At 44.4% G+C, this 14,093-nt stretch overlaps 1 long non-coding RNA gene across 1 annotated transcript in view; it reads right to left on the reverse strand.

Annotated features, from left to right (window-relative positions):
* Positions 1-12,990, reverse strand: part of LOC126502999 (uncharacterized) — an 86,055-nt gene extending 73,065 nt beyond the window's left edge. Inside the window, exons 1-2 of the long non-coding RNA XR_007592126.1 lie at positions 12,849-12,990; positions 7,990-8,028 (exon numbers count right to left, since the gene is read on the reverse strand). This is a non-coding gene — a long non-coding RNA (uncharacterized lncRNA). The remainder of the gene's footprint in view (positions 1-7,989; positions 8,029-12,848) is intronic.
* Positions 12,991-14,093: the final 1,103 nt, after the last annotated feature.

Below are 14,093 nucleotides of genomic sequence, written 5' to 3' on the forward strand. Positions count from 1 at the left end.
GGTTTGCAGGCCTTGAGGGAGGAAACTCTTCAGAGGGCCCTCCCACACCTCCCTGCGTCTGTCAGTCAATCAACACACAAGTATTGGCAGCCAACTGAGCGCAGTGCAGCAAGAGTGGTTGGAGAAAAATATAGAAATCTGAAGAAACAAAGACCCCACTGGAAGCATTACAAATTAACCAAAAGAAACAAGATCAGAGACAAAAAAAAAAAAAGAAAGGACTATTCCTTCCAGGGAACCCCACAGTGTCGTTTGAACTGCACTAATACACCCCTTTCCTCCATAATGAGTTTAGGGTTTCCCCTCATTTAGCACACAATACTACTTGCATTCCCTGCTTTCTTGTTGCCAGGGCGCTGATTCTGGCAGACGATGTCAGACATTAAACAAAACGCATATGGACACACACAGGCACGCACGCCCACCGGAAGCTAATTTCCCTGCGGTTTCTATAGTCTCAGTTATTTTCTCTAGCCCTCCTTCCAATCTTTGCCTCAATTGCCACAGAGCATAGAGTTGAGGACTTGACATTTCCTTTGAATTAAGGCTGCGAGTTAAGTGGACATTTTCCCTTAGATGGATGGCTATTCTGCGCCTCCCCACTGCTAATCGCGCCCAGCGCTTGAATCTCACCTGTTCCTTTCATATGCACACGCTCTGCTTGAAATTTGCCAGCAGGTCCTCAATAAAGAAATAGCCCCGATTGCTCATTAAAAGCAAGAGAGAAAGCAATTAAAATACAAAAGGCAGAGCAAAACTTAACGCTCAGTAGTTGAAAGTTGGGCAAACGTTGTTGAATGCTGGGAACCCATATAAAACGTGGGAGGGGGAGCAGGAATTGAAGACCCCAGTCAGCAAAAGCAAGTACACAAACAGACTTGCGCCTCCCTGGCTCAGGAGGAGAAGACCAAGGAGGCAGTGGAGCCACACAGCGAGCCTGGTGCCCAGCATTTAGTTTTTCAATTTCGTTTCGATTCGATTACATTCATTCAGTTCACTGAAGTGAGCTAAACGGGAAGTATTATTTCCTTTAATAAAAAATTGTGTCCCTTTTATTTTATTTTATTTTTTTCAGCAAAGCTCATAGTTTGGACAGGGTCAGCTTTCACCAGGATGTAAACTGCAGAGGAACAGGGCCTTGCTTGTAAGGCTCCCAAAACTTGATCTCAAGTTCTATTATTGCTTTCTTGAAATTAACCTCAGAGCAAGGGGCCCGGCACGTTCATTTGGCCATGGCCAGCACAAGTTATTGATTTTTAGACCACAGACCCTCTAGATGCTTCAACCCCACCCCCGGGTGTCTAGCCACAACCTCCTTACATGTGTGTTTGCTCTCTTCCTCTCTCCCTGCCCCTCTCCCCCTTCTTCCCCTATCCTGCTCTGGCAAAGAAAACTGAAGTTAAAGGAAGCCATGCTGTGACCTAGCCACCCTACCCCCTTGCAGTCTCAAGACAAGTCAGTGGTCCTACCTGTTCTGGCCCCCATTCCCATTAGCACACAGGCTGTACCAAACTAGATTACTTGGTATGAAACTTGCCCATCTTCTGGAAACCTAAAGGAGTCAGCTACTCCCGTTGTTCTTGGGATTTAGATGAAAGGTTTTTCTCCTCCCATGGATGCTGCCTGTGGCCATAGTATCCTATCTCTCCTGATAGTCCAGGAATTGTGTCTTTCCCTTTAAGATCCTCATCAGCTATACATGGTAACTACCTCTCTGAATGCAGCTCCATTTGGCCTGATCACCCTCTTCAGGTTCTCCTATCCTCCACAGAGTTCTTCTGGGCCAATCATATGTCAGCTCCTTTCTGTAAAACCACATGTTAAGTTACAGTATCAAAGGATTCTTGCCTTCAGAAAATTCTGGGTAAACTACAGAATATTCTCCTAGGTCCACCTTTGAAGTCTAGTCTCACCCACAATGTTTGCATTGCTTAGCAAGAGCCATTTACCTGATCGTTCTTGGTGTCTGGTCAGGTCTCTAAGCCTATAGCACTGTGTCAGGAATATAGTAAGGGAGCAGCGTATTAGAGAAGACAGTTGACTTCTTTAGAAGGAAACTCTTCTTCATCCAGACTACAGGCAAACAAAACAAATAAGAAACAGCATGGGAGAAGGCAGATGCCATGTGCATGACTTATACATGGGCATGGAGCTCATGGCCCAGCGCTTTTGAACACAAGCTTTTTCCTCAGCTCACCCACCCACTCTTATTCTCAGAATGGACTGCTTTTTTCTTAGAGAGTTCTCCATTTCTTCACCAAACCATGAATCTTTGGTGCAGTTCTTTGTCCTGGGACCCAAGAACTTCAAAACTCTAGCAGATGCCCTTGGAATTTGGGTGGGCACCTGCAATGGCATTCCTTTGGTTAGTGGCGATTGCCCTGGGCAGTCTTCAGCAGGAATTCTACTAGGAAAATTTAGCTAGAATCCCTCTGTTACAGCTCACTTTGGTTGTCAATTTGACACACCTGGAAAGAGGGAATCTGAATTAAAGAACTGCCTCCATCAGACTGGCCTATGGCCATGTCTATGGGGACTTCTTTTTTTTTTTAATACCTAATTGATATGCACAGTTGGCAGTAGCATCCCTGTGCAGGAGGTGGTTTAGGCTGTGTAAGAAAAGTAGCTAAACATGAGCCTGGGAAGGAGCCAGTATGTAAGTGGCCTTTTCCCATGATCTCTACTTTCTTTCCCTCCTTGAGCTCTTGCTCTGGTTTTCCTAGGTGTTCAAGCTGTAAACTAAAACACTTTCTTCTCCAAGACATTGATTTGATCAATGACTTACCATGACAACAAAGCAAACCGGGACCTCCTGTTACTTCTAATATTTCCACCTGGTAATTTTTTAATCAATGACCACTCTATCCTTTGGCTATTAACTCCTTGCTGTCTATGCTGTGTTTGAAAATGTACCCAGTATCTCTCTTATACTGTAAAGCCCCATTGAAGTCATCCCTATCGATACTCCAATAGTTTGGAATAGTCTGTTTTCCTGAGCTATAACAAACACCAGTGGATAGATGTTCTTTAGTATTCTAGTCTGGCCTGCTATTAGAATCAGTAAGCATTCCAGCTGAATATATCCTTTCTATACCTTGTTCCAGAACCCAAAATGCAAGAAATGCTTTTGCCCTAGCCCCCTGCTTGGCTCTGTTCTGTATACAGATCCTCAGTTGGTGCCACTTGCCAATAGGATCAGTTAGCCCAAAGGAAGATGGATGATTGATTAGAATTAAAATAAAAATCCTAGGTGGAACTTCCCAGGAAGGTTTTCGGTTGACCCTGAGTAATTGTGCAGAAATGAGTCTCCTTTCAAATCGTTCTGCTCCTGGGTAAGTAGTGAAGAACTACCATCACCACAGAACAATGTACCGAGCAATAAAATTCATCCTAGGTGTTAATTAGCTCAATATTTATCTCATCTAATATGCAAATTAAGACACTGTGGTCTCATTAGCGTCATCTGAATTTCCTTTAAGCAAAACTAAATCTCCTGCCAATGCAAGAAACAGAGAAAAAAGGAGGGAAAAAAAACAAACATCAGTATTTCTTTGAAGCTAATGAGGATGTGATTTGGTTCTCCCTTTGTTATGAGGTAGCAAGTTAGGAAAAATACATTTTAAATATGCAAAGTGTGGCCTGACCTCATCTATCAGAAGCGAGAGCATAACCTTGATGATATGTGGTTATTAGGCTTCTGCACTGAACTTGTCCACTGGATCTGGGTCTCGGGAGCAGACAGGTGAGTCTGCAGTGAGGTTGCAATTGGGAGCTTCACAAAGAAGGCCATGTTGCCTTTAAGAGCCACTGAGAACAGATGTTACCTCCATGGTGTAAGAGCAGGAGACTCTTGTTTTTAACGCTATGAATCTTAAGAATAAGAGATTTTGTCTCAAATTCAGAAAGAGCAAAGACGCTTAGTCCCCTAAGTTCTACCTCCCCATTTTAGGATTTTAAATTTTACACCACAGGAATGAATCATCAGATATCAAACTGTGTCCCTAAAGGGTGGCTACCTGCACCGAAGATATAGCAATGACACAAATTGATAATTCTAGAAATATCTCCGACATTCTAAGTCTTTGGCAAGCTGCTAGGAATTCCACAGTAATCAGGCTCAGGATATTACCCCAAGATATTGTTACCAGAATTAAAATCGAGGCTGTTATGTCACAGGTGGTGGGGCCCCACAAGCTGGCAGTACTCTACATCTTCTACCTGATGTGAGGGGCTGACAGGGGACACGTGCTATTCCCATGAAGTTTTTCAGCTGTCCCCACCCCCCACTGCCTGGGTATGAGACTCAGCCTGATCATAGGCTCCTACTATGAGTTCTATGAGTTATTTGCTAATTTAGCCTGCTGCCCCCAGGTACAGGATCTCTCCTATTGGTTTCGTAGGAGCCTAGGCAGTTTCGTGGATGCTCACCTTACTAGACCTGGATGGAGGTGGGTGGCCCTTGGACTTCCCACAGGGCAGGAAACCCTGACTGCTCTTTGGGCTGACGAGGGAGGGGGACTTGATTGGGGGAGGGGGAGGGAAAGGGGAGGCGGCAGTGGGGAAGAGACAGAAATCTTTAATAAATAAATAAAAATTAAAATTAAAAAAAAAAAAGAAAACCAATGAGCAGCAGAAAGCGCTTCAGTGGTAGAACTGCAATCTCCCCGCTCATTCTCCCCCTCTCCACATCTTCCTCTGTGTTATAGCTTGCATTTAAAATTCTAGCCTGAAAGACGTTTGACTCACAACCCCTTTCTTCCTTCCCCACCCCCACCCCAGCCTAACATAGGGTGTAGACAAGTTAGTAGTAGATAATGAGATTGATTCAAAGGGCCATCAATTTGAGAAGATGGAGGTTGCTCAACCTTCAGTCTGCATCTTGGGGGTCTCAGGGCTGGCAAAGACCTTTAGTAGGAACAGGAAGGATGTTAGGAATTTTTTTCTAACGCAAGCTCTCTGCCGGAGCAAAAATCCCAATCAAGCCAAATCACAACAATCCAAATAAAAAATTATCCAGGTTTAATGAGATTTCTGCACTCTCGGGTGGCCCCAAAGGGGAACTGGGAGGCCGCTAATGCCCTGAAGGGCAATCAGGAGGCCGCTAATGCCCTGAAGGGCAATCAGGAGGCCGCTAATGCCCCGAAGGGGAGCTGGGAAACCCCTAATGAGACCACCAGGAGGAAAGAAAAGAGACCATGAGGAAACTTTCCAGGGAAGCAGTTTAAATAGACTGAGGGTGTGGTCAAGATTTTGGTGGGCTCATCTTGACCTTCCTCCAGGGAGCGGTCGAGACTTGGCAGGCAAAGGGACAGGGCCTTCAAAGATGGAGGCCAGAGACGGGGCTTACGGGGAGGGAGAGTAGGACAGTAGGGCTACTTGCTGATTGAAATCTTAGTCCAGGACTTGTGTCAGTTTTTTGGGGGTTTTGTTTGATTGTTGTTTGTTTGTTTTTGACAAGATGAAACATTACAATGAACCTTCCCAGCCAGTTCCTATATTTTCTTAAATCAGCGGTCTACAAGTCAAACCTCACAGATTTACAGAACCAAAGACTCAGCAAGGAGTCACAAAAGCCACCGCATGTTCTAGGTTCCACAAAGCTAAGGGCTACTTAGCAGTTAACGTCTTCCTTAGACTCTAGCATTCCACCCACGGAGGTGCCAGTGTCAACCTTGCTAAGCAACTACGATGAGGAGGCAGACAGAAAATGAAAGATAACGTTAAAGGCATGCTCGGTCACAGTATGGCTATAGGAGACTCTCCCAAAAGACTCCTGGCAGATAGGGATTATTTTGTGCTGCTGTTTTGAAGCCCAACAGCCACATGAGAGGTCCTGAGAAAGTTACACTTTTGTAAGAGATATTTACAGTATAAAGGGCATCACTGTGAGGTTGCTCCCCTCTCTGCACCAGAGAGAAGACCTAGAACACTGCGGACCATGAAACCATGAGGAGGTACCAACTGATGACTGTCTAACAAACCTCACTTTTCTTTTATAGGGCTTCCCTGGCCAACCCATCTCAATCAGGGCTTGCCCTTTCCTTCTCCCTGCAGTTCAAAGAAAAGTGTATTCAAGCCTGAAGGCTAAGGCAACTCCTTGAGATCTATTCTAGAGGTTTACTTAATTCACTGAGTTATTTCCCATGCATATAGATCACATTCTTGTATTAAGCATGTATTTTCCATATCTTAATCTCTCTTTTGTTCAAGAAAGTTTCTGTACAGACACAAGCAAGGTGATTGATAGCTGAAATAGCTTCCCTTCCCTTACAATGTGCCTTACTTAGCTCTTACTTCCCCACGACCTCAAAAGGACCTTAGTGTCTCTCTCTGTCTTTGTCTTTCTCTTTCTCTCCCTCTCCCGCTCTTTCTCCCTCTCTCCCACCCCTCTCCCTATCTATTTGGTTCCAGGGTTCGTAGGTCACTAGTCCAAGGTCATGCAGTTGAAACTTTGCCCAGTTGGAATAGATGGATCAAAGGAAAACAGCAGGCCACAAGGAGGCAGTCTAATTGGTGAGGCATCCTGCAGGCCGCAATAGAGAGGTTGAAAGGGTAGGAGATGCCATAGTCCCTGCTTGCACCTTGTAGAGCCTCCACGTCCTAAGGCCACAAGCCCCAGGTGGTCCTCCTCTCCTGATTTTGACAAGTTATTTGAGATCTGTGCTGTGAACACAGACTATCTTACTCTCCAGGGCCAAGGGAGACCTGTCTGCATTCCGAAACTTCCTGGACCTGAAAACTGAAAACCACTTCTGAGGCAGACAGAAGCTGATTTCCATATGTCGCCAGGCGTGTCAAGTGTCACAGACACGGAACAAGAAGAATTCTCTGCTCTGGTGACCAGGGAGCAGCAAGAGAAGCAGGAAGGTTGCCCTCCGAGGCTTTGAGAGGAAGCAGGAGAGAGAGGCCACGACCTTCTTGTGACCTTTGGCTCATAAATGACAGACTCCCCAAAGCACTTCTGTCTAGCTGGATTCTCCACCTGTGAGCTTAGCCTTTCCCTAGAAACCAAGCCGCAGAGCAGAAGGCAAGGTATCTGGATGCGTCTAGGTCACCGTGGGGACCTTGTGACACGTCTCTCACTGCCAATGAATCCAGAACCAAGTGAGCGACATTGAGCTTCTGTGGAAGGAAGGTCCGAGGCTGCGGTCTTGATGTCCCATACTAGAGCTTCAAAGATGCTTCTTATTTCCACATTTCAGAAAATATAATTACACACTTCCCTGTCCCTTCCCTCCCCCAAGCACTTCCCATGTCCCATCCCTCCAACCTCTCGCATGTACCCCCATCTCTCAAATTAGCCTCCTTTTTTGGCTTACTTTTGCTTTATATAAATATGATATATACATACAGATATATCTATATAATAAGTATAAACAAACATGCAAATACAAGCTACTGAATTCATTTTTGTTTGTTTGTGTACAAAGGGTTTCAGGACTGAATATTTTGTCTTGAATATCCAGTCAGGGAGCTCATCCCTAGGAGAGGCTAATTCTCCCTTCTCTAGCAGTCATTGGGGGCCTGTAGTTCCTCTAGAGATGAGACACCTGAGACTGTCACCCTTCTATGTTTATTGACATTGACCTTGTTCTGATCTTGTTTACCTATCCATTTCTAAGAGCGGCAGTTACACAGAAGCCTTCCCCGTGTTCTTATGCTTAGAATCCTTCTGCCCCCTCTTTTGCAATGTTCTCAAGGGTGCTTTTCATATGGTCTCGACACTTCCTCAACCACTGAGCTCCACAGCATGAACCAAAGGATATATGGACCCACAGGCTGGGAATCTTGAAGGACCCCAAGGCAGAAATGGCTTCTGAGAGCCAGAGAGTCAAGAAAGCATGGTGGAAGGTATGTGCCACCTCATTGGCTCTCTCCTAACGTTATAACCATTAAACGAGCATTGTCCTTTCCATTTCAAGGACTGAGGAACTGAGACTAAACATACCAAAGAAAGGAAGAGTCTTGGAGCATCTGTTGAGTACTTACTGTGGCAGGCAGGCCATGGGGGACACATGTAAGAAGACCCTGCAAAATAGAAACAAAGAGAGAGAAAGGTTGGTGGTTTGGGAGTTCCACATACAGAAAGGGTGTTCTTCTTCTCTAGGTAGGAAAAGTAAATATTACATGATGCCTGTAAAAATTACACCCCGTCACAGGATCATCCTGGGAACAGAGCAGAAGCAAATTTAAGCTGGACTCAAACCTAAGCCAAGGTGGGAGAGGTGGACACAGAAGCCCCAGCTCATTGCCTGCTCACTTGAGTGTGAATGGAGTGGGGTTAGTTTTTGTTGTTGTTGGCTGGCCTTGAACTTGTGGTCATCCACACCATCCTCCCAAGTTCTGGGATTACAGGTGCATGCCACCACACCTGGCTGAAAATGGGTTTTGAAGTCTAATGTTGCATGGAGTTTCTGTGTCTTTTGCTGTTTGTACATCTGCTGATTGATGATATGTTTGCTTTCTTTCTCTTTTTTTTTCCATTCAATAAACTTGTTAACATAAACTTGCTCTCAGAATGATTGCCTTGGGTTCCTTTAAATTATGTAATAGATTTTACTAAATGAAATATACATGAGGAATAGGCAAGATCTAAAACAAAATCATAAAACTCAGACCCACATGAAGCGACCACTTGCCTTGAGAAGTAGATTGTCATTAACTTCCTGGACTCTGAATACTGCTCTCTCGGAATCTGACTCCTAGCAATATAGTTCGTGTAACTAATTTTAATGGAATTCATTAAAAGTTATACTTCATTGGATGCTATAGATCTTAGTGATTCATTGACGCCTGTCCCCATTTCACAGGCAGAGATGTCAAACCCAGAGGGATTCAGATAAATCAGTTTGCCAGAAAGTACTTTGGAGAGCCAGGATGTACCTGGATCATCCTCATGGATCTGGGTCATCCTCATGCCCACTGGAGGTGATACACTCATTGTACAATTCCAGGACCCCCCTGCTTCTGCTGGCAGGATGGAGATGGGTGTCCTCTTTCTAGGGTTGTGTGCTCTGGGACCTATCATACTCCTGCTTCTACCTCTTCGCTTTGCACACACATCTTCAAGTGTCTGCCAGGTCCCAATGCCTACAATTTAGGAAATCCGACACAGCTATTTGTTTTATTTCCCATTATTTTATTTGCCACAGTGAGCCTACTAAAAATTCCTCCACATATAGTACCATCCTGGACAAATTCCACTTCACACTACAGCGAAAGTGTCTCTCTTGCTTTATTGTCCCAGTATCCAGAATGAAACATAAGCACTGAGTGATACAAGAGTTTGGAAGATGATGGTGATGAAGTCAAAAGGAGATTTCAACAGTTAACCAGGGCTGCTGTGTGGCTGTATTCCATGGAATGGGATTTAAATGCAGCAAGAGTAGGAGAAGGAAGGAAAGGAAGGAATTGTGCTCACTGAGCACTCGCAACAAGCCAATACCCCCCAAAAGGTCTCCCATCCATGCTTCTGAATTCCGCTGTCATAGCAGCCCTGGAGGCAGTGAATTTATAATCCCCACTTTAGGGATGGACATACTGAGAATTTAAGTACCAAAGGACACAGGTTTAAGGACATGGATTGGTAAGTTTGTTGGTTGGCAGTTCAAACAATTTTCTTCTGAGCCAAGCTCTTTGCTCTTTCAGAATTATGGGTCAATTACAAATGCCCGCTCAGAGGAGAACCTCATAGAGCATCTTCTGAGTTGAGTGTGAACTTTCCAGGTGAGAGAAGAATCTGAGTCTGAGGACTTCCTACCAGAGCAAACAGTGTCATGCCCAGCCTACTTGTCAGTATATTCCTGAGAAGGGGAGTGTGGATTCAGGAAAGACATAGAGAATAGACAAGACACAGAAGATAGAGTCACGAGGGCTTCCAGGGAATACTGTAACAAAAGCCCCGAGTTTATCACTCACCGTCCTTATACACCCCAATCAAAAGGGGAGGGCACAACTGAAAAGCTTCTGTAAAACAAAGGACACAATCAACACAAGAAAACAGCAGCCTACAGAATGGGAAAAGATTTCCACAAACTCCACAACAGACAGAGGTTTGATGTCCAAAATATACAAAGAACTCAAGAAACTTGACATCAAAAGAACAAATAATCCAATAACAAATGGGGTACAGACCTAATTAGAGAACTCTCAATAGACAAATCTAAAATGGCTGAAAGATACTTAAGGAAAAGCTCAACATCCCTATCCATGAGAGAAATGCAAATCAAAACAACTCTGAGATTTCATCTTACATCTTTTAGAATGGCCAAGATCAAAAACAGTAATGACAGCTTATGCTGGAGAGGATGTGGGGTAAAGGGAACACTCCACTATTGCTGATGGGAATGCAAACTTGTACAGCTGCTTTGGAAATCAATATGGTGATTTCTCAGAAAATTAGGAAACAATCTACCTCAAGTCCCAGCAATACCATTGTTGAGTATATACCCAAAGAATGCTCAATCATACCACATGGACATGTGCTATCAATAACAGAGGTTCATAGGCTGCCTTGGATCCCTAATCCTAGCCTACCTACAGAGTTAAGATGATGACTGATAAACCTTTCTCTAACTCTGCAGAACCCAGAGAAGATAATGACTCTGTAACACCTCTCCTTAGTCTTTGGCACTCTGAAGATGTCTGTTTGAAAACTACAGGACATAACTTCAAGAGATCAGGCCCCTTCATCATATCCTGGGGAATAAGTAAAAAGGGCCTGTGGGTCAAAGCTGATGAAGATCACCCATTCAGTTCACAGCCTTCCAGTCTGTCGTTTAACTATATCTCCTTTCTCTCCCATCCCACGGGGTCATTAAAGACAAAAACAGAAGCATGAAAGCTTTAGGACCAGATAGGAAGAGGGTCAGCAGGAATAGGCGGGAGATAAGAGAGTAACAAGAAAGGAACTTGATCAAAATACATTATATATACATAGATAAGAAAATGTTAAAACAAATACATCATTGTAATTAATATATAATACTCTTAAAAAGTCCATCAAACCCCTAAATTACCTTGAACATATCTGATTCCTTTCTATCAATCCTGTCTCTTGAATATTGACCTTCAAGTGGCATATTACCACTTACATATTACTAGTAATACAGACTTATCAAAAATATGTGATAATCCATGATGCCTAAAAAAAGGCACCAATACTACAGCACCGCCTTCACCAATCTCCTATATACATTTCTGCCATAATTGCATCAAAAGAATGGACACACAAAGTCACAAGCTGTGTATTGTGATGTTGTACGTACACACTCACACAATCCTTTTATGTAGAAAACACATACAGGAACATATTCCATTATTAAGGATGTGTTTCAAATCAACTCAGGGATGCTAGACAATCCAATGAATGATTGAGAGCCTCTGGTTATTCGTTTGACATAAGTTCCTACCTAATACCATTCACAAAGTTCCAGAATTACTAAAGTGCCAAATATTGAACAAGTTAATATATTGAATGGCTCGAAGAAAGAGGAATGTATTTATAACATTGAATAATATCAGACCTTTAAACACAAATATTATGAAAGGAAAGAACAAAACATTGGATTATAAAATTAGATGAAAAACTGCATTCAAAATACAGCAGTCCAAAGATTGATAACGGAACACCTAAAACAATGCCTGATCGATAATAAAGGTCTAAAACACATCAACAGAAAAATGACCTGAGGATTCTTATTGGCAATTCACACAGAGAGAAGCATAAATAGTCAGTGATATCGAAGCATATTTTTCCCCCCACTGGTTATCAGGACAAAAATTTTCAAGCAACCATGAGATGCTGTTTGCATTTTTGTTACCATGAATCAAACAAGTATTAATATGCATGAAATTTTGGTAGGGGATGGGGAACAGGGGTCTCTGCCTGGCTTCGAAGAGCTTCAATCGACTAGACTATCAGAAAGAAGAGCAGAAGATGCAGGCTGGCCCAATGACAACACCTGCTTAACCACCAAAGGCAAATGCCACAGCTGCAGACAAGAAAATGTTGGACCATACCCCCACCCCGGACCATGTATAAAGGCTTAGCCTCCAGCTGGGCACTACTGTGAGGTGGTAAAATCTTCAGAAACACAGGGTTTTGCAGGGCCCTTTCTGATCATTGAAGGTCTGTCCTGTCCTTGAAGAGAATAATGAGAACGAAGGGGTTTTTTGTTTGTTTGTTTGTTTGTTTGTTTGTTTGTTTGTTTTGGGGGGGTTGTTTGTTTGTTTTTGCTAAGTATTGGATCTGGTACGTTAACTCCATCAAGTGCTCTAGCGTGTTAGACTGCTTTCCTCAACCCCAAAGCCTAAAGGCAATGCCTCTGCCTGCTCTGGGATCAGAACCTTTAAAACAGTGTGCCAAACCAACGCTTTCTCCCCAGTCATTGATTTTGCCGGGACTAACAAAGGAAACAGAAATCTGGCACAGCTGTTACATTCCCGGACTCTAACTGGGTCCATGTGGCACCTGAGAGCTTCAAGGCTCTCTCTCTGTGTCCTGCAAAGCAATTTGTTCTGGAGTCTAAAGATCCAGACATGGGGGCGTTAGGCAAGAAAGCAACTCAGAAGCTGCAGCCCCGGGTCAGAACGTTCTCTAGAGCACCGACTAGTTCGATTCAGGAGGAATGAATTGGAAACAGAGGAGGTTTTCCTGGGGGGGGTACCCGATCGCTGTGTGCGCGTCCCCGTGCCCAGTGTTTGCTGCTTTCCCGTCTTCACTCACTACCATCCCCACACTGAGGACAAACCTCACAAATGAGCATAGGAGAGATTCAGCAGAGAAGCAAAGAAGCACCGAGTCTTGCAGCTCTAAACATGCTGCAGCTGCAGCTGCTAGCCCTCACCTTGCCCGGGTGTCTGGCGATTTATAGTCCAGCCTCAGAGCCCTTGCTGAGAAAAATCTCCCTCGGTGAGTTCCACAGGGCCAGTTGTCAGGTTCTATCCTCAACCTGGAGGAAGTTACCTCTAATGACACCTCCAGGAAGGACCGCCCTCCCTTGCTCTTCCAAACCCCTTCCATTCATTACAGGGCCTGAACACCCAGAGGCCCTGACACAGCACCTGTGGGAGCAGTACTTTGTCTTTCTGCAGGAGCCAGTGTTGCTATCCCGGAGAAAGGCCAAGCATTTCAGACTCCTTCAAGGAGCCTCGCATGACTTATGAGGTTTATTTAGAGCCTAGGAGTGCCTTCCCTGTGTGGAGAGAAGCTAGGCCTCCTCCTGGCTAGAGGCCTGGACAATTATGTGCTGGAAGATTGGCTGGCAAGAAGCTGTGAGGCTCTCTCCAAACTACATGGCAATTTGCTCTGGAATCTGAAGGCCTAGGCCAGGAGTAGGGGTATTGGGCAAGAGGGTACTGAAGACCTTAAAGATATTCTTCAGGAAGTAAATGCCTAAATCTGTGCAGGTGGGGGGTGGGGGGCCAAGGGGGACATAATGGGGTTCACTCAAAGAGGCAGAACAAGAAGAAAACTCCATGACCTGCAAATGGCAGTAACTTAAGTTAGTCAGAAAGCTTGGTGGCTGAATGTTTAAACCCATTTTAGAGATAAGAACTTTCTGTTGTTGCTGTTGCTACATCCCCTACAGTTACTGTATTCTCTTGTCTGTACTGAGAGCGGGTCACTCTGACTGTCCTGAACTGTATTTCTTCCGTTTGAGACTTGGTCTAAGAACAAAATAAAATCACACTGTTGCTGATCTAGTAGCCTATGGGGCAAGACTTCGCTGTCCGCTGGTTGACTTGAGTGTCAATGTGATTGGGTTGTTGGAATCATAAGATGGTGGCATTATTGGGAAGTGGTGAAGAGGAAGTCATGGTGCCTAGCTTGGAGAAGCGATCACTGGGGCTATACGCCCATGGGAGCTGTATCTTGCCCTGCCCTCTTCTTGCATTCTCTGTGTTTTCTGTCTGCCAGGAGTTGAAAGGCCTATTCTACCGCATGATTCCACTGCCATGATGTCCTACCCAACTATATGGGGCCAATAACCAGGCATGTCCCATTTCAGGGTGGTCTCAACGATACTCCATCCTTCCAGGAATCCTCTGATTGCGTAGTTGTCTTATGCCAAGTTCTCACTCCTTTCCTG

Source organism: Alexandromys fortis, unplaced genomic scaffold, assembly GCF_014885135.2.
Source record: "Alexandromys fortis isolate MF-2015 unplaced genomic scaffold, M_Fortis_MF-2015_v1.1 scaffold_1, whole genome shotgun sequence".
Taxonomy (NCBI): Eukaryota; Metazoa; Chordata; class Mammalia; order Rodentia; family Cricetidae; genus Alexandromys; species Alexandromys fortis.